This window comes from Gordionus sp. m RMFG-2023, chromosome 2 (assembly GCF_954871325.1).
Source record: "Gordionus sp. m RMFG-2023 chromosome 2, tfGorSpeb1-WG-v2, whole genome shotgun sequence".
NCBI classification, from domain to species: domain Eukaryota; kingdom Metazoa; phylum Nematomorpha; class Gordioida; order Chordodea; family Parachordodidae; genus Gordionus; species Gordionus sp. m RMFG-2023.
Window position 1 is genome coordinate 39,337,846 of NC_088776.1, and position 21,671 is coordinate 39,359,516.

A 21,671-nucleotide genomic window follows, 5' to 3' on the forward strand; every position below is an offset into this window, starting at 1 on the left:
TCCATACCCATGTATATTTTAAAAATTTATATATTAAATATGCATCGAGTTTACATTTTTATAGGGGGTATTTTGACCCGGAATCACACTCCGTAGTTACGCCATTATGGCACATTTCTAAATTTTTTTAATTTAATTTTTAAATCAGTTAAAATCTTTTATTTATATCTATTTCCCATTTTTTCATTAGAAGTTTTTGTTTTTTAAAATGTTATTTTCGTTATCAACAGTTATGTGATATTCTTTTTGTACGATACCATATTCTCGTTGACCAGGCGCGCAAACAAGGAGAGGACTCCTCCCATTGCAGATTCGTTTATTTTATTAAATATCATTTTAAGCTAAAAAATTTCCCCCTATATATCCCCCACCTCCCTTTCCCTCAGAAATGTATAATATATCACTATAATAAAGAATTTGAAAGAAAAATTAGTAAAAGTTAATAACTTTTCAAAATAACGACTATAATTCAAAAAATTTAAGAAAATAAGTGAAACCCCAAAATTATTTTTATAAAAATATTATATAGCTAAATGATATAAGTGGACCTAAAGAACCTCCAATAAAATTTATGGTGGAAGATCCCGCCTGTACCCCCCACCCCATGGGAAAACCCGATACGCCTATATAGTCGACTTATTATCTATCACATCTCTCATATTTAGATAGATTTTATATAAACTCTTTTTCTCATCTTTCACCTTATTTTTTCAGCATATTCATTCCGTCATCATGTTTCTTCTTCATATACTTACCAATCTTATTTTTTCTGATGACCTTAGGTCATTTTAATATCATTAAAAAATTAAACTTCATCAATCTCAAAGCCCCATTTTGCTCTCTTAACTAACTCAGTTTGGTATAAATTCGACAATCGTTATATTTCTTAATTTTTTAAATTTAATTTTTAAATCAATTAAATTCCATAATTGATGGTGATAACTTGACCTGGTACGACTTTGCAAGATTAAGCATTTATCTTAAATTCAAAATTGATAGTGTTTTCATTCTAAGTAAACCCCTTTACATCAAAGTTTATGAATTGATCTAAGTTTATTTTTAACATAACTATTCTGCCAACAAAAAATGACCATCTTCAATTTCTCATGTCACATGATATCATTTTTAAATTAAAAAAATATACGAATAACATATATATGAAACTATATTAAATATAATTCAATAAAACGGTAAGGCATAGTTTATTAGGTTTTCCCGACATGCGCAGATTTAAATTGAATTTTCTTTAAAAATTTATTATAAAATTGTCTGAAATTTATAGGGTGGGTATTCTACACCTATTGGAATGCATTTCCGGCAAAAATTATTAAAATAAAGAGCTCAATTAATGACTTAAAATGCAAAAAATAACATAAATATTGTTTTATTTTTTATTCATTTTTTGCATATTAAATCATTAATTTTGAGCGCTTTATTTTAAATTTAATAATCTGATTTTGCAGGAAATGCATTCTAATAGGTGTATAATGCCCACTCTATAAATTTCAGACAATTTTATCTATTTAAAACATAAACGTATATAAAAGAAAAACTATATTATATAAAAAACCTAAAAACATTTATTTTCTTAATTAGAAAGTGGGGCTGGTTTTATTAAAAAGATAGATCACCACATAAATTAATAAATTAAATTTTTTTATAAGTTTTAAGCTTTAGTTCTTGTTACCGTTTCTTTTAAGCTCAAATTATTTTAAATGGGAAAGAAGCAATTGAGTATTGACAAGTCTCTGATACTATTTTATATTATATCCATAGCCGTAGCCGTAGCGAACTTCGAAAATTTGCCTGGGTTCGTAAACATTATTCCAAGCTAATAAAAAATTCCCATAAATAATTTGAAAGAAAAATAAGTAAAAGTGAATAATTTTTTAAAATAAAGACTATAATTCAAATTTTTAGGATAAAACATTTTAATAAAAAAAAAGAAGTAAAAAGCCAAAATTACTTTTTGAAAAATGTGAAAAAAGGCCGAAATCATGCAATAAGTGGACCTACATTTATCCTTTTAAAACATCTATTCCTTTGCAAAAAAATATATATTTCTTGATTAAAGTATTTCTTTATAGCTTAAGGTATAACAATGTCATAAATAAGGCACCTCTTCCCTATTCCCTTTCCATTCAAATTTTATATAATTACAATTTTGGATTCTTTCAACTCTCAATACGAGATTATTTTTTTTATTTTCTCTTAAATCAGATTTAGTAGATAAATAAGTTAATTCCATTTCTAGGGAGTTTAATTCAAATCTTTAATTGTCTCATCCTTTATATTTTTTTAGAAAACTATTTTTTGACTATATATAAAAATGTTGAATATAGACGAAATAATAAACTAAAGTTTTTACCTTAAAAAATTGATAACCTAATTTATGAATCCTTATTGTTTTAACTATTTGAGACAAAATTTTGGAGAGTCGAATTACCCACTTTTGAGATATGTGCGATTTTTTTTATAAAACCTTTCTTTTAATATTATTAAATCATATTTCATAAGCTTTTTTCTCGATTTTCTTAATCACTCTCCTCAACAATGCCCAACTGTGCTATTTGAGCTTGGAGATCATAAATTTTTAGGTCAAGCAATTTTTATTTGTAGTTTCTTTTCTTTGTATGCTGCATCAATAGATTATTAATGAATAAATGCCTTTTAATTTAATGCTTTCCGTGAGTCATTATAGACTAGAAAAATGAACGAACATATTAGGAAAAAGTTTATTATCTAAGTAATATTTTAAGTCTCTATTGCCCATCATATCTAGTTATAGGTGAAATTGCATAAGCTTTATTTTTAAAAACAATTAAACTAAAGATTGATTAGCAAGAAATATTATTTTATACAATTAGATTTTACGCGGTCGTTTTTTCAATATTAACCCACCCACTTTTTATTTCTGTCATAATTTTGAAAATGGAAAAAAATAAATGTTACAGAATTTTCTCTATAATATGTAGAAGAGGGTATTATAATGCCTCAAAAATTCATTTTTTTAATTTTAAAAGTAATGATGCATGAAAAATTTAACATGGTTGTTTTTTAAATTGAATAAGAATTGTAGCCTCTTACATTTATCTAAATAATTTATATCTAACAAGAATAATAAAGCTTTATCATTTTTTATCCCTCGGGTATATTTAAAATGAAAGAAAAAGACAAGGGTTGATTATACTTTTATATATAAACAATTTGTCTTAAATTCAAAACAAAAAATAAATATAATTAATCAATATCACTTAATAAAACTTGAGAAATTTAATATCAGAATCTAATATCATTTATGATAAAGTATATTTACCCTCTTTTGATTAAATTTTTTTTTTATCTGTTTAAAGGTTCATGTAAAATATTTTCCTATCATCCATGATTAGAATAACAAAGAATGGCTTCTTAAATCTTTTTTATTATATCGGGTGACTGGGGATAACAACTGCTATATGCTATATTCGTCAAGTGATGTTTAACAACATCTTTATTTAACGCTAGCACCTTTTTACATATAATGGGAATTTTTCTTAAATTACTATATCAATAAAATAAATTATTGCTTTTGGTAACTGTAGTCATAAGGATGAAGACCTGGACTACATAGTCGTAACATATTTCGACCCAGGTTCGCCTCGACCTTGGACATTTTTTTTCTAAAACTAATCTCTAAAACAGTTAGCTTAAGAAAAAGGAGCGGTTAAAGAGAGTGAGATATAGATTAGAGCTAATTTATATTGAAAAATGGTCTCCCAGCTACTTCTCTAGTTACTGTCTGTTGTGTCATTAATTTTATTTTGTTATGGTATAAATTTCATATATAAATGGATTATATACCCTATACCCCACCCCACCCTTATTTTATGAATACAATAGGTCATCATTATCATATCCATCATTTAAAAAAATATAGTATATACATTTATTTTAAATATTGATTAAAATTTTTCGAAAGTTAAAAAAAAGAAAGAAGTGTAAAACCAAAATTATATAAAAAAATATATAAATCTTCCAAAGTTACAAAAAGCGGTCTCATGGGGGCAAAAAATATATCCCTAAAAAAATGGCTACTCATTAATATACATTTTATAAATTTCTACATTTACAATTTGACCTTGTATGTTTATATAAAGCACGAGAGAGAAACCTTTGATATTTTATCTTAAAACCTAAGGCATAAAATAATATATATATATATCGAAGTGAATGAAATAATAAATATTAATATCCAGTTAACCTACCTGTGATCTACGCTTGAACATTCCAAGGTCCGGGCAAGAGTATTATATTTTATTTATACTAATCTCCTCTAATATTACAAAGTATACAAAAAAAATATCACAAATTAAGATTCAAACTTAAATTTAAATTTCCTCGAAAAACATAATGATAAGGGACATATTTTACGGAACCAATTTTATAACTTTCTATTATGTGCTTTATATAGATTCTATAACTAACATTATGCCTCATTAATAATAAGGAGCATGGTAAAAGGGGGTAATTTGAGGGGTTACTAATGTTTGGTAATAATTAATATTTTATTAATCCAGCACAATCAGTCCATTTACTTCAAAATAGAAATAACTAATATTATTCCTTCAAATATATAAATATATTTTAGAATAAGAAAAATAAATCCTAGCTATAGCCACTTAATACATTCCATATTAAGAACCCTTAAGGATTAAATTGGCTAAAAGATAATGTAACAAGTTTCAAATGTAGAATTTATCCTAGAGCCAGTTACGTTATATAATATATGTGTGTCAATTGGACTAATCACTACTTTACATTATAATTTTTAAAAAAATTAATAAGATTTTATCCTTTCTCTTTTAATAAAAAATTATCTTATTTAGAAAGATTATAAGTCAGATGCATCGGATGGAGATATTTTGACCATTTAATAGGTTAATATTTAATATCCTAACTAACTCAAGAAATTTGTAGATTAAATATATAAATCCTAAAATTGTATATATATAAGTCTATTTTAACTAAAAAAATATATTTAAAAAATTCAATGACTTATTATATAAATATAGATTGTCAAGCTACTAGATTAAATATATTAAAAATAAAATAGCCTAAAAAAACTATTATATATAACAAATCACCATTTTTATGAAAAGTAAGATTTATTTATTAATTCCTTATTTTTGTAAAAGTTCAATTACATTACTCTTACTTATATTTGTATATTTATATTATTTATCAATAATTTAAAAATTAATTTATTAGTTATAAAAACAAAAGAGTTAAAGTGATTGAGAATATTTTTAAATATTTAATAATCTGGTAAGAAAGAGAGAAGCATAATATAATTCAATAATATCGGAATAAAAGAAATCGGAACTAATATAGGATTCGATTTCTTCCAAGTAATGAAAATAAGTAACAGATATACGGTTTCATATATATTTTAAAATTATAAGGGATTTATATCATTATATGAGATGATAGTATATAATATTATATAATTGTTGTAGCTCTATATAGATGGCAGAGTTGTTAAAGAAATCTTTTCATATCTATTTGGATGCAGAAATACAAAAAAGAATTTAGATATAGATATTCTTAAAATATATCCGGATACAGACAATTTCTAGATAAATTTAAGAAAGAATTTATACATATATATAATCATGTAAGGTGTGCTTTAGTGAAATTCAATTCAACCGGTTCGGACTGCTCCAAAAACCGATAAAGTTTTCTAAAAAGTAGGTTACGATTAAGTTTAGAAACCAAATAAAACATAGTTATTTTATTTGCCAAAATTGTAGCCGATTGAACTTCCTTCAGTCAACCTTCACTAGTGTGCATAATATGTAAATTGAAAATCTACTGTGTAAAGCCAAATTTGGAAGTGATCCAAACCTTTTTTATTCATTACGATATTTTATCTATATATAAATATAATTAAATGATTATAAAATTATATTATACATTTTTATCATTAAACACATTTTTAGTCACACTAAAAAGTATTTTCACTGATGCACTTGTAGGTAGATGTATGTTATACTTTAAGCATATAACTTTTATATTAGAATAATCTTAAAATTTAGTAAAGTCCTAATTCTTATTTGACTCAAAATTTGATGCGTGCTAAAATTTGTATCTTTATCCATATATTGTACGGGTGTTTAAGAAAATCAAATATTAAATCTTTATTTTTTGAGTTCATTAGGCCAACTATTGTAAAAAAAAAATAGCATTGTTTGTTTTAAATGTAAAGAAATAAACTTGGAAAGCATTTTATACAAAAAATAGGATTAAATATTTTTAATATTATATTTTTTTTAAATTTTTGGTTCTCAAATTAACTGTGAATGGATCTTCTTTTAAGTGTTACAATCAACTCAAATTGCCATGTTCCGAGACAACCATCTTAGTTTCCTCGGATCTCAATGAGGGCATCTTTTTTCTCCCTCACCCACTCTTATATATTTTTTTTAGTTTTTATATTTGTCTTGTTTTAAATTGTTTACATGATTTTTTTTAAATATGTTATTTTAATATAGTGTGTACAATATACTATTTTTTAATATATAATTTATTAAAAATAAAAGGTTGCAAATAAAATTAATGAAAATATATCTATGAATATATTCAGATAGAGCTAAAAATGTATCTAGCATTTTATAAATATAAGATGGGTACTATTAACTCTAAAAATATAATGAAATACGCACATCTCATTTAAATAAAAAATATTTTTTATAAATAAAACTTTTATATATCTGAACTTCAATTGGGAAATAAGCAAGAGAAACTAAATTAATTTCAACGCTTTCTTTATACTACAACCAAGATTAGATTATTATATTATAAGTCATTATGTAAATTTGAATGAGTATAATCTTAAAAATATTTTTATTCTTTATAATGTAACATGCAAAATTATTGAAGTATCGTAATACTTTATATGTATTATGTATATTCTATGTAGATATGTAATTAGTGTAGTGGTGCCAATGGCGTAATTAAGGTGGTGTCAACTTGATATATGACTCCACCCCCTTCCAAAATATTTTTTTTTATAATTGGGATTAAATAGGTTATCTGTCTGAACCATAAAACTTCAATCAAAAGTTTGAAAAAACATTGAGAATATAAAATAAATGTATTTTACAATAATTTCATTTTATAATGCCTTTTTTATTAGATTTTCTAAAATCATTTTAATTAAATAAACCATTTATTGAATTTTTTTTCCAAAATTATGAATATTTGATATTAGTAATTTAACACTCCTATTTTTAAAAAAATAAATACACACACAAAAAAATAACAATTTTATAGTAATTAAATATTTATCATGCCATCTGAAGATTATACATATTTTTGTTAATCTAACAACAACGTAGAATATTAATAAAACACCTGGCGAGACGCAATAAATTCTCAAAAGGACCGGTCACCATATACATCAATGATTTAGGAATAAATTACTAAATTAGAAGACAGACATAATGTAAAAAATTTGGAAGCAAAATTGCCATATCAATCAATATATCTGAGATAGTATAGCATAGATTAGATATAAGTTTGTAAATTTAATGAAAGTAATTTTAAGAATTAGAAAAAACAATTGAAAAAATTAAAAAAAGCAATTTTTTGAATGATCTAAACCAAAAAATCACTTCCAAAATCAAAAATATATTCAAAACCAAAACTTGCATTTTTTAGTCTTCCTAGCCCTTATAATATCTATTATAATAATCCGCAAAAAACGTCAATCAAATTTAGCCAATATTTTTATTTTAAAAAATATTGGTCCAATAAAAATCATTATAGCTTAATCGGTCTAATGGTAATCATCATACCAAACTCAACAATCATTCAATTAAGGTATCATTTCTAACACATTTTACCATCTTCATAAGGTTAAATCTTTTATTGTTATTCTTTTAATCATATATTTTTTTTAAATAATCAATTCATACTACGAAAATCAACTTTTATATACTCAACCCACAGAAGACGTTAATATATTAGGCTGCAGGCTAAATATTCATTTTTCATAACCAAAATCTAATAAATTTTATTTAGATATTTAAGAATGAGTCTTTTAAAATTAGCTTAAAAGAAATTTAAACTTCAACCAGGGCTGAATAAAGGAGAGTTTTAATGTCACAGTATGACTCTCGGAATTTGAGTAAAACAATAAATAAAATGTTCTCAAAATTTATTATCAAAAGCATTTTTAAAGTATACTTTGATAATATCCATGTTAGGAAGAGGATTCTGAATATAATACGAATGGCATGCTATTTTGACTTCTCCCTTAACACTCAATCCTAATTGCTACGTATACCTAATAAATTAAGACCCTGGATTTTGACCCATGGCAATTATTTTTGCTAATAATCTATTAAATAGCCAATTCCAATTGGATGCATATCACCACAGAGTTTTTGTGACACAATCAGGATGACCCTATATATGATAGGTCTTTGTTTAGGCTGCGTCCAAAATGTTTTGAAAAAATCCTTAAAATTTTCACAATTGGTCACATTTAAGTTAAAAAAAAATTAAAATATTCAAAATGCTTGATATGATTCAATTATTAGTTATTTATTAAAAGATATATAAACATTTAATTATATTTATTATTTTATTTTACCTTTCAGTTATTAAACTTTGTATGAATATTTGATAATAATTATATTTAAATTTTATTTATATAATTAATAAATACATATATGTTGTAAATAATTGTATCAATATTTAATAAACAGTTGGAAAACTAATAATAACTTATTTTATAAGATAATTTTTCAATAAAATAAATTATTATATTTGTTAAATAATAAAATTGTTATAAAAATAATATAATATCTTTTAAAAGTAGGAATGGGAATATTTTTATTAATAACTATAGGGTTTACATTTTCTTTGTTGGCATTAATAGTAATATAATGCACAGTAATTATAGTATCATCAAAAGAATCAATAGACATATATACCATTAAGTGGGTGAACAATTTCATTAAGTTATGATGCAGCTTATTAAAATATATTATTTTATATACAAATATAAAATAATTGCCAGATGTCAATTTTCATATTTCTAAAATAAAAAACTATTTTATATTTCTTTTAATATTTTACATTTGTCTGTGTCAATTTAAAACTTGACTCAGAAGAATATTTGGTAATATCATCAATATTTTCTTTTAACAATATATATTGTTCAACATAAAGTAGATCCTTATTTTCCAGCACCTTTTAAATTAAATTATAATATGATTTTTATTTTTACCAGATTTTGTTTGGTGAAAGAAGATAATTTATTAAATTTAGCCTTTACAGCTAAAAATTTATTTTTCACTTGATCATAATTCAAGTTATGTTTTTCCTATTTCCGCCCAAATTTTCCTATTTTCTACAGAATATCTAATTTTTAAGTCATTGTTGCATCAGAGGTTCCTGTGCACTCTTATGCTTTCCAGTTATATTCTGACACTAAAAAATATATTAATAAAAAAAGGCTATAATCGTTTGGGTTTGTAAATTTATAAAAATTAACAGTATTAAAAATTGTACTTACAATTTTTTTATAAAAATTTTATAAATGAATGAATTTTAAAATTTCATAAATGAATGAATTTTTATTTGAATTATTTATTATTTTCTAAAAAGAATAAATTTTTATAAATATCGAAAAATGAAATAGGACACTATTTTATTTTTACATTCAAAAATAGCTTGTTATTTTTTTTCTTAAAATTTATTTTTTTCTTATTTAGATTTTGGACACAGCCTAAAAAGAGTATTTATGAAGGTCTTAAAGGCATTTAAATAATTTTTTGAGATATGTGTAGGTTTTATATAAAATTAATGTGTATATTTAATAGTTCCTCATCATTAATTATATAAAATACCATGATATATTTTTTAAAAAATCATTTTTGTTAATATTCTAAATCTGGAGATAGAATAAATATCAAATATTATTTTTATTATTTTAAAAAATATTATTCTATTCTCCAAACAACTTCTCTTTAAATCCAAAAATTTTATAAATAATAATTACTATTTATTTTAAAAATTTAAATATATTTTAATGGAATGAATAAAAATTACGGTAATATTATTTTTCTTTAATTAATAATAAAAAATATTCTTTTTAATTTTTTGAACCAGTAATATCAGGATCTTTATATAAAACCATACAATCAGTTAAAAAACTCTTACCATTTACATAATACTTGAAAACGTTTTAAAGAATCATGCTTGATGAATTGATTATTTTTTGTTAATGGAATAATATTTTTTTATCAATAAGAAAAAATGGGGAGATAGAATAATCTAATACTAGCTATAATTTATTTTATAAGTTAAAATTCTAAGATTTTTTATGTAAATAGATTTATATATTCTTAAATAATCAATTATCAAAAAAAATTATTTTTGACAAAAATGGAGATAGAATAACCTCTAATTTTAATGATTTAAAATGGTTTAACATTTCAATCAGAGATATTCATGGGGAGGCTAGCAACCCATGGGGTGCTAGGTATAATATATTTTCTAACGTGCCTGGGCCAGGACTGGGTTTTTGATAAAAAGCCTAAAAAGTTTCCATTTAAATTTAGCCTATTACACTGTGACTACCTTAAAAATATATTTCATTTTTTCTTCTAATAATAAATTTCAGTATTGCAAACAAAGTGATTGCTTAAATACACTTAAAATATTGTTTAATTTCATTTAAAACAATAAATTAATTTTTTGGTTATGGGTTTGGGCAAAATTTTTTTATTAAATATGGGCCAGGCCTACAAATTATTTTTACAGCTGACATGGGCTGGTGGCTGATGAATAAATCAAAGCCCATGAAGGTCTCTAATTTCAATAACTAAATTATTTCATTTGCCATCTGACTTTATTTGAACTTAAAGGAATAGGCAATCCACAGATATGCCTTATTTAAATCATTTGCAAAAAAAATTCAGTTAGTTGCTGGATTAAAAATGTTAGACATAAGGAAATAAAGAAAGCTATTTTGAAGTGTATATGTATGGAGGAAATAATATACCATTTTTATTTCCTCCATAAATAACAAAAAAATATAAGGCCTGTTGTGATCTTGCCTTAAATTTACATTAGGGATTTTTTAAGAACTCGTTATCAAAAATATAAATTACTAGCGCCGGTCTAGAATGCGGGGAATCAGAATTTTCTTCTTATTCAATAATGGATAAATTATTAATTTTCCCCAAATTTGATGATGAATGAATCAGAAATTTTCCTATCTTATGAGATGTAGAAATTTATATTTATTTAGATGAAGGGTTATTCTAAAATTTTCCATTATTTTTTATAAAATATTTTTATGAAGTATATGGTTAGTAATTTTGATTTATGTGCACAATAAAAAATCTTTCAAACTAAAATTTTATTCATTTGTATTTGTAATATAATTTAAAAAAATAAATTCTTGCTAGATGAATTTTGTGTAAAAAAAATATATATTTCTGAATCACACCTCATAAGATGGGAAAATTACTGATTCACCCATCATCAAATAAAGGTAAAATTTATTATTCATTCATCATTGAATAAAGAAGAAAATTTTGATTCCCCGTCATTCTTGATGGGTTATCAGCTAGCATAATATATAATATAGTTACTCTATTATATTTTTAATAATTATTTGTGGAAAGAATAATCCCAAACACTAGTGTTGCTAAAATAACTACTTACAAATTGTACAAATAACAACCACTTTTCAAGTTGTGAAATGGGTTTAATTATATATAGCTCTCATTATAGTAGCTCCACTAGGAAAAAGGCTCAGGGGCACCTTCTAAAAAAATTTGAAAAGCCCCCTCAAAATTTTGATTTTTTTTGTACCACTAAAATAAGGCAATTTTGGATAAAAAAATTTTTTTTGAGCCACCTTAGTTTTTAAAGGCTAGGTGACGCCCCTGGCTCATTAATCACCTTTTATATGATAGTACCACAAATTTAAAATTGCTGTTTATTAAGTATAATGTTTCACTTACATAAAGCGTACATAGAGAACATTTGTTTAATCTAGAGAAGCTTTTTGAAGAGAAACTAATATACCTTTAGAGATGAAGTTTGAAAATAGTTTATTGTTAAAGTCAAATTAGAATTTATTAAATTCAATTTTTTATAAAAAATAAATATTATATTGTGTTATTACCTTTCAATATATTAATGCAATACTAATAAATAAATAAAAAACAACGATAAAATAAGATTTAAAATACAAATGAAATAAAACCAAGAATGAAATAAATTAATAAAACATGGAAATTTGATTTAATATTTTTTCTTTTGGGTCATCTGTTTTGACGAAAATTTATCTAGACTTTGGACTTGATGGTTAGTTATGATGATGACTGGAAAGAAATAATATTGATCAGAGATGTTCATGTATATATTCCATTTTAATTTCTCTGTAGCTGCTAAATCTTTATTTAGACTTGATGGAGCCAAATGGTCGAACCCGTGGGTTTCGCCGTGAAGGAATACCAGATTTAAAGCACGCTTGATAAGCGAGTTGCACAGAGTATGCCGTGGAGCTCGCCTGTTACTTCTAATGCATTGAAGGCAATGTATACCGGAATCAGCCTATGCCATCTAGCACATTTGTGTGACATAGTTGATGTTTAAATTAATGGTATATAATTATTTTATGATATTTTTTTCAATGCAAATATTTATATGGTAAATCTTTTCCAGTGTAATTATTTCGTTATTTTAATTGTGTTTTCATTTAATTTTCTTTTTTATAAAATTAAATAAATTACTTATAAAGTAACTTTCAATGTAACTAACTTTTATAATGTAACTAGTAACGGTAATTACTATTTTTTCAAAAAATAACTTTTATAAACACTACCAACTACAAAAAAATATTAAAAATACATTTCATATTATCATTCCTATTTGTTTATGCCTTATAATCAAAAATATTCCCTTTTACATAATTATGTATATATATATATGTATATCCAAGATCACGAATTTTCAAATCAAAAAGGGACAGATTTATTTTGTGAATTGATAATAAATTATATGACACAAGTTTCAAAGTTTTTGCAAATAAAAATTTCCATTTATTTCTTAAAAACTTAAAAGTGAAAAAATTCCTTATATAGATAATTATTTTCATATAAATATCATATTCATAATATAATTCAAAAGTATAAATTATTCAACTCTAATTATAGACTAATTGAATAGTTACAAAACCGTTCTACTTTATTTATGCCTTGTAATAAATTAATAAAAAAGACAATTTTATAAATAAAATAAGCTATATTGGATTAAAAATTAATTCAGCAAGTGAAAGACAATTATCTGGACAGGACCGTTCTTCATTGATAGTTTTCGGTTTGATTATATTAATGATAATAGGTTTGTTTTAAATGATTAGTTTTATTACAATAAATCAAAATAGCATCATTTTATACATTAGTTGAATATTCGTTTTCTCTCTAATGTTTAATTAGGTTTTTAGTTCAATCTTACCCTTGGAATTTAATTTTTGTTTAAGATAACATCTCCAATGACCTTCTGGTCGGACTTTCAATATCGAACGTTAACAAGATTCAATGCGAGTTAAATAAATATATTATCAATATTTATACAAATTATAGAAAAATAATGAATTAAAAAAAAATCCATAAATCTTTCATTTTTTTGTTTTCTTTGGGGGTGCAATTTTTTTTTTGAAAAATTGTCATTCGATCCGCTATGATTTATTTTCCATATTTTAAGGATTTGGAATCCACTCCAATGTCGAAGATTCAATATTATTTATAAAAATTAAATTTGACAAATTATTTACTCTTAAATTCGCTCGATTATCTACCGTGATCAAATTCATAAGATGAAAGCTCGGAATATACCACAGGATAGAATATCCTATAAATTAATTAGCAAGAAATTCATAATTTATATAAATTTATTCTAGAGTAAAATTTTAATATTTTGAAGCCGAAATTTAATAAAAAATCTTTTTTAGTATATTTGAGTCAAAAATTTAAATCGAATACAAGAAATAATGATAAAAAATTATCAAATAACTACTCCTTCTTCTTTATTTTTCGGGTAAAATAATTTGTTTATTCAAAATTATTCTTATTATTTTTGTAAATAATCAAAATTATTAATTACTCAACGTGTTCCTAAATATATAATTTTTTAAATATCAGTAAATCAATAAAAAAAATGATTCATTGACAAAAGGACATCGGAGAACCTGATAACCTAATTTGTTATTTCTTTCAAAGTATATTGATTAATCCTAAAAACTAACTGTTCTAGAAAAAAGAAGAAATAAATTTAATATAATATACTAAATGTCAGTCATTTTTTATGACATGAACAATTAATTTTCCTTGGGGGAAGAGGTGGGAAGGGGAGATCACGGGATGCCAGCTAGGGAAGAAAGAATGGATGAAATTGTGAAGATTTCAGTTATTAGTTATGTGTTTACATATTAATATTAATGTTTATATTATCGTTTATGATACTAATTTGATTTTTTATGAATAAATTGGACGTTCACTATTGGAAGTTTATAGTTTGGACTTTTAAACTAACAACCTACCTATTGGAAAATTTCAAATTTTTATTTCAACATTTTTAAGATTTTTTTAAATTGAACTATTTTTTGCTTGTGGTGTTGTTAATTCGACTCAATCCTAACAGTCGAAAAAATTTGCTGCCTGGAGGACACGATAATTTTTTTCCTATATTGATCTATCCTTTAAGTTTAAACCTATTTTAAGACCACCGAAATAAAGTAAAAATTTTAAAAACATGTCATCACTCTTCACTTGTTATTGCATATTATTCTCCAATCAATACAGTTTTTGTTAGCCTTTATTTTAGTTTTAAAGATTAATATCTTGTTACCTTATTATCCTGAAATTTTTTCCTATTATTCATCAAAATTGTTAATCTAAGAGAAATCAAATTTATTTTAGTTGATAATAAAATATAAAATGAAAATGAAAATAAAAATATTTAAATATAAAACTTTTTGCTTCTATCCTCTATAAAGGCACCGTCTGACTATAAAAAAATATGAAAAAAAAATGTTTATTTCTGACTTTAAGCAAGATAATTATTTAAAAAAGAAAGAAAGGCTTCAAATTTAAAACTTTTGAAAAAATTTAAAAATTTATTGGTGGGAGGCTCAGCGCCTATTTAAAATTTGGAAATGGGGCTAAAAATACAAAATTATCGGGGTGGCTCAGTTCCAAATAACCCCCCTCCCACACAAGAGGGAAGAGGCTTTGATTATATTATAATAATTAAAATGTGTTTAATGAAGGATGTGGATTTACGAGTATATTCATCTTCAACCTTTTTTAAAAAAAATATTGATCATATTCAAAGTGATAAGTATTAGTTAATGATCGCAGTTATATGGATATCTTTATATTATTTAATCTCTTTTTTTTTATTCTAGGTGCTCAATTCTTGATTCACTACTAAATAAGAGTAAAATTATATGCAAAAACTTTTATTTAATCGGTTATAAGCTTTTTTATCTATCTTTTTATTTCCCATGAACGGTTAAGTAAATTGTTTTGACACATGCTCCCACAGCCTATTGGGTTCTCAAAAAACATGAAAGGTCCATTTCGTAACTATTATCCTTATTTGTTTCCCATTTTGATGGTTTTTTTTAGAGAACCAAGATATATTAATGAAACAGGATTTTTGACATTTCGTTCATTACATCTTAATAAATTAATAAACAGAGACAATTTAATAGCGCCATTTAAATTACAATATATAATAACGTTTTGATGGTAATAGAATCTTTAAAAAAAACCATCGAAGATGGATGAAATGCATATACTACTTTTTAATAATCATTAATTACATTATAAAACTTTTTTAATAATTCAATCATTATATCCAAAATGGGATGATAAATATGACATAAAAAAAATCTTTTGTTCAGATGAAAGGGAAGAAACGATATGGTCCACTTAAACAGATTTGTTTAATATGGAAGATCATTTCCTCTTCCATGAGTTTTTTTATATAAAATACTAAATTATTTTATTTCATCCGAATAAAAAGAAGAATCAGATCTTAATTCTGACAATGTATCAGACCATTATAATAAAATATATAATATTCCATTAGCCATAATAATAATCTCTAATTTCAAATTTTATCAATAGGATATTATTGCTGGAAATATATCGCTTACCGCTAAAATTGTTCTAAAATGAGAACCCCATCTTTTAGAAATCATTTAAATCCTAATTTATTCAGAATTTCTGTAAATTTTATGTGGTGAATAAGAGATAAAACTGTATAAAGAACATTTTATAATAATGTAGGTTTTTGAAACACAATTGCACCCTAGATATTAAATATGAATCAAATTCAGCTTATGGGCATATGCATATAAATTGCCATTGTATGCTTGCCCGACCGTTCAGTTCATGTATTCCAAAAAGTCTTTCATCACAATTGAGCCATCGTAGGACTGTGCCTCACATGTACTTTAATTAAATTTTGTTGCATAAGAGAATTAGGCAATTGTTCGGTCATCCACATTTTTTAAATATAAAAAGTTTGCAAAATATTCCTATATCTGATGCAAATACTAAATTGCTCAGCACTGATAACCAGTAGCATCATTGGAGGTGAGGGGCACAATGGCTCAAGCTTCCTGAAAAATTTGAAGAACCCCTTGAAAATTTTAATTTTTTTTTAAAATGCCTCTCAAAATTTTTTTTAAAAAAATTGGGACTGCAAAGGCTAGTAACGCCAGTGCTGATAACTATCTATAATTTTATTTCTTATGGGGGTAGGGAAAATTTTCTAAAAAATAGAAGTTTTATCACTAATCTTCTGTATTTATAATTTTGAACAGTCAATAAATGTTTTTTAATAAAATGATTTTAAAATCAAATTATAATTGTTAGCGGCAATGTGAGGTAGTGGTAGGCAATGTAAATGTGAGATTTCGGCAATGTGTTATTTTTGTAAAATTATATTATTAATAATTTTGTTTTTATTATTAATAATTTTTTTAAGATTAAAATTTTATTTGATAATTTATATTATTTTTTTAGATATAATAATATGTTTTTTAAATATATTATTTGATTGATATTTTTTTTTAAATATATTGAAATATATTATATATTACCTCTAAAGTTTTATTTAAAAAATAATATAAACCAAAAAACAAAAAAATTATCTATCAAAAAAAATCTACGTAAAAAATAAATATATAAAAAAGTAATTATATTTAAAAAAAAATATATAAAAAAGTAATTATATTTAAAAAAAAATATATAAAAAAAATTATATTAAAAAAAAAATATCAATCAAAAAAAATATATAAAAAAATAATTATATTAAAAAAAAATATCTATCAAAAAAAATATGTAAAAAAATATATAACAAATTATAATATATTAAAAAAAATATCAATCAAAAAATATATTTAAAAAGATAATATAACAAATTAAAATATTATATCAAAAAATAAATTAATATTAAATAAATTAATATTAAATAAATAATAAATTAATCTTAAATAAATAATAAATTTATAAATTTGTAAAATACACATTGCCGAAATCTCACATTTACATTGCCTACCACTACCTCACATTGCCGAAAAAATTCCGGCAATGTATACATTGCCGGAATTTTCACATTGACGCTAACATATACATAGAATAAAAAAGGTATTGAAAAATTAAATGTTGTAAAATACATTTAACTTCTCTTTTCAATTTTTTTTAAACTTTTGATTTGAAGTTATTTGGAAACATACGTAATCCCATCTATAAAAAGAAATAACTACCCATATGATTATCAGACATAACTATGTAATAACAAAATTAGTTAATTTTTGAGTTTATAAAATTCAAATTACATTCCCACATTTACAAGTGGTTGATACGTCATTAAAAAGGCTCTTATTATTTTAAACACGATAACTTTTCACAATAATAACTTTTTTAAAGTTGAATCACTAGAAGTATTCGGTACAGTTGCTATAGAAATCTAAATCTAGGAAAATTATAATTGGTATTTTCGAAAAATTGACGGAGCCCTCCAAAATATTGACCTCGAACCTACAATAACACCTTCATAATGACACCAGACACTGAATAAGATATTTATAATTTAATATCTATATATTAATAAAACTGCTTATTTATAAATTTATTTATACTATTTTATATTTCATTAAAATCAATCTGATGCAAGGACGTAGCGAGGAATTTGCTTTGGAGGGATATTCGAAAATTTAAAGTTATTATTAAAAATTTAAAATAAAATTATTAGGACTATCGACTAAAAAATTGATTTGGGCTGTGCTTTACTTATAACCATTTTGCCTAACACATCTAGCCTATAGTAAGACGTTTCGCCTATAGTCATTTTGCCTATAGTCATTTCGCCTATAGTCATTTTGCCTATAGTCATTTCGCCTATAGTCATTTCACCTATAAAAGTACCAAAATATTTTGCTCATTCACTATTAAATTCCATAATTTACTACCCATTTACTAATATTTTTCTAATATATTTGCTCATTTATTATTAAATTTGTCTATTTACTATTAAATTCTGTCCTTTGGCACTTTTTTGCGAAACAGAATTTTGCTAATTTGTTTGCTCATATACTGTTAAGATTATTAATTTAATATTGCATTTGCTCATTTATAATTAAATTTGGCTATTTACTATTAAATTCTCTCTTTTGACACTTTAAGGTGAAATACCAAAAATGGACATTTACTAATACCAAAATTATCTGTAAATTTATCAAATATAAATTCTAAACATAATTTTATGCCCAAAACTGTATTTATAAATTATAAAATATATATAACCGGCGTATCAAGTGCTGAGAAAATGTTTGAGCTAAAATTATGTTTCGCCTGGAATTAGCAAACGGTTAAAAATAGAGCTATTACTATTAGGAATCACTATAAAATAAATAAAATGTGCTTAAAATAATTTAAACAAAAATATAAATTTTTTGAGAATTTAAAAAATATAGAAATTTATGCCTAAGTTTTAATATATAAATTATTCAAAAAAAAAAATTCAAATGTATAGATTAATACACAAAAATATTCTTTAGAAAAAATGCATAGTATAAATCGCTAAGTGACAAAAAAATATGCAATCTCCTTTGTGATTGAGCTAATTTTTTAAATAATTTTATCAGCATATTTGGTAGTGTTGTTTAAAACCTCGATTAGGTGATTTAAAAAAAATTGTTAGATTCAGAATTATAAATCTAATATAAAAAAATTTTTAAATCTTCTAAAAATAAATATCAAAAAATTAAAGTAAAAAAGTTCAATTTATTTTTTATTATTAAATATGAATGAATAAAAATTACCATAAAATAAGTAAAATTTTAAAATTGTGGGAATATCATTAAAATAATAATTAGACAATTTAAATAGACATCGATTCTCTCCTTTTTAAGATTTACCTATTATAACTCGGTTATGATTACTGCTCAGAAAATTTTGATTCTACACCTTGATAAAAAATATAATTCTGTCTCTTATAAAAACGTGTGAGTTTTTTAGTTTTTAACAAATCAAAAAAGGAAGAAGATGGAATAATGTTTTCGATGTTAAAATAAAAGTTGTAGGAAACAATGGAGTAAATTTGCTCTGGATATTCTACTTGATTTATAACTCGAATCTCTTTTTTAATAAATGATGAGTGTACGATATAAACCACATGTAATCATTTTTTTAGCATATTTGTATTTAGTTCAGTATGCAGCAAATAACGATTCTATAAGATTTTTTTTAAAATATATTTGGCTCTTATTTATAATATGAATCGCAATGATTGATAAAAATTCTATAAATATTTTATAATTTTGAATATACTTTCAGTTAGGTCAATACAAATATAATTGAATATTCGCTTAAAGCCTATATAATTTGAAGACATTAGGCATCAGAAAAAATACAGTTTAAATATAAACTGTCGCTCAATTTATTATAAATATTTTCAGTAATGACAAAAATATTCAAATTTGAAACGAGAGAAGAAAAATAAACGAAACTGATTGAGATTCAATAGGAATTCATTTAGCTAGAAATAACAGTTATTTGGGTTAATAAAGCAATATTAGATATGGATATGGTGCTCAACATCTCCCTTAAATTATATTCGAGCATATCTTTACCAAGATTGATTGTTTAAGCTCTTATATATGGCGTAAATAATTTTATTCAAATAAAAGGAATAATTCAAGATAAGAGAAAAATAATATACCTGTTGTTAATGAATACATTTCTCTTTTTCACTAATTATCATCAGATATTTTATAAAAATAAAATTATTTTTAATTAATTAAAAATTCATAACATCATTATTTGTTGATAAGAGTATGAATGATATATTTCTTTGACCAACTGAATCAAAATGAAGGAATAAATTCTCTCAAATTATTATAATATATTTATATATAATAGAGGATACTTCTTCTTTAAAAAAAATAAATAAAATAAATCAATTCCACTTTTGTTTTTAAAATTGTTTTATTTTAGAAACTGTATTTATCATATTACATATTACATGTAACATCAATTTATCAGATATTTTTTTTTGTATATTAATACAATTTTTTTTCATATAATAAAAAAATTATAGATTTGGTTTTTAGTTTTATTTATTTAAAAATATTATCCATTTACAAAAGATGAAATTTTAAGATAACAAAAAAAAATGTACAAAAAATTGATCTATATTATTAGGAGAAGAAGGGGGGGATCAAAAACCTATAACTACTTCTACTTTTTTCCCTATTCTTATCTAATATTCATAAAATGGTCTTTGCATAATGGACATGGTTTAAAGTCATTTTATATATTTATTTCGATTCCTGCTATAGCTATGGAACACCGTATAGTAATTTATTTAACAAAACGCCTAAATTTTAATAAACCATTTTAAATCTAAATTAGCCTTAGCCCACATCTTTCTATCCTTTTAACCCTTTTATATTTCTCAAACTAACGTGTCCAAGAGATTGGTTTCAGAATTTTTCTGTTCCAGGCCGATGATCGACTCCGGGTCAAAATGGTTCTCTACGCCTCCTCAGTTTAGGCCTCTAACCTTCTGAATCACAGCTGCTTTTTAAAAAGCGATGATTATAGTATTCAATGATAATTCACCAAATATTATGAGAGATTTACGAAAAAATATTTTTATTATGATACGAAACTCGTCTTCTCTTATTAGTCTTATGATTCTTATAATCTAAAGAATCATTTAGACATTCTCAAAAAAATGTATTCCTCAAAGAGAAAATATTTCATGCCTAATGCGCTTGCCCACGCTTTTGTTCCTTCGCATAGAAGCCACTGTTTTTATTTTTAATTATATGGTTATATTATATACAAAAATTATTTTAGCAAAATATAACTTCGTTATATTTTTTCTCAGAAAATTGAGTATCGATCAATATTCAACACCTTAGCTAATAAAAATTGATTTGATTATACAATTTATTCAAATATTATAATACTATATTAATTTCTGTGTGCAGTGCATGTATAAAACATTTTTCTTGGTTAAGAAAACAACTACATAAATAGTATAACTATATTGATTTATATTCTATTTAATTTATATGTAAATAT

At 23.6% G+C, this 21,671-nt stretch overlaps 1 protein-coding gene across 1 annotated transcript in view; it reads right to left on the bottom strand.

Annotated features, from left to right (window-relative positions):
* The window catches only part of LOC135925312 (uncharacterized), a 96,686-nt gene extending 76,365 nt beyond the window's left edge, over positions 1-20,321 (bottom strand). The window contains exon 1 of the mRNA XM_065460571.1: positions 20,302-20,321. The gene's annotated coding sequence lies outside the window, so the exon portion shown is untranslated. The remainder of the gene's footprint in view (positions 1-20,301) is intronic.
* Positions 20,322-21,671: the final 1,350 nt, after the last annotated feature.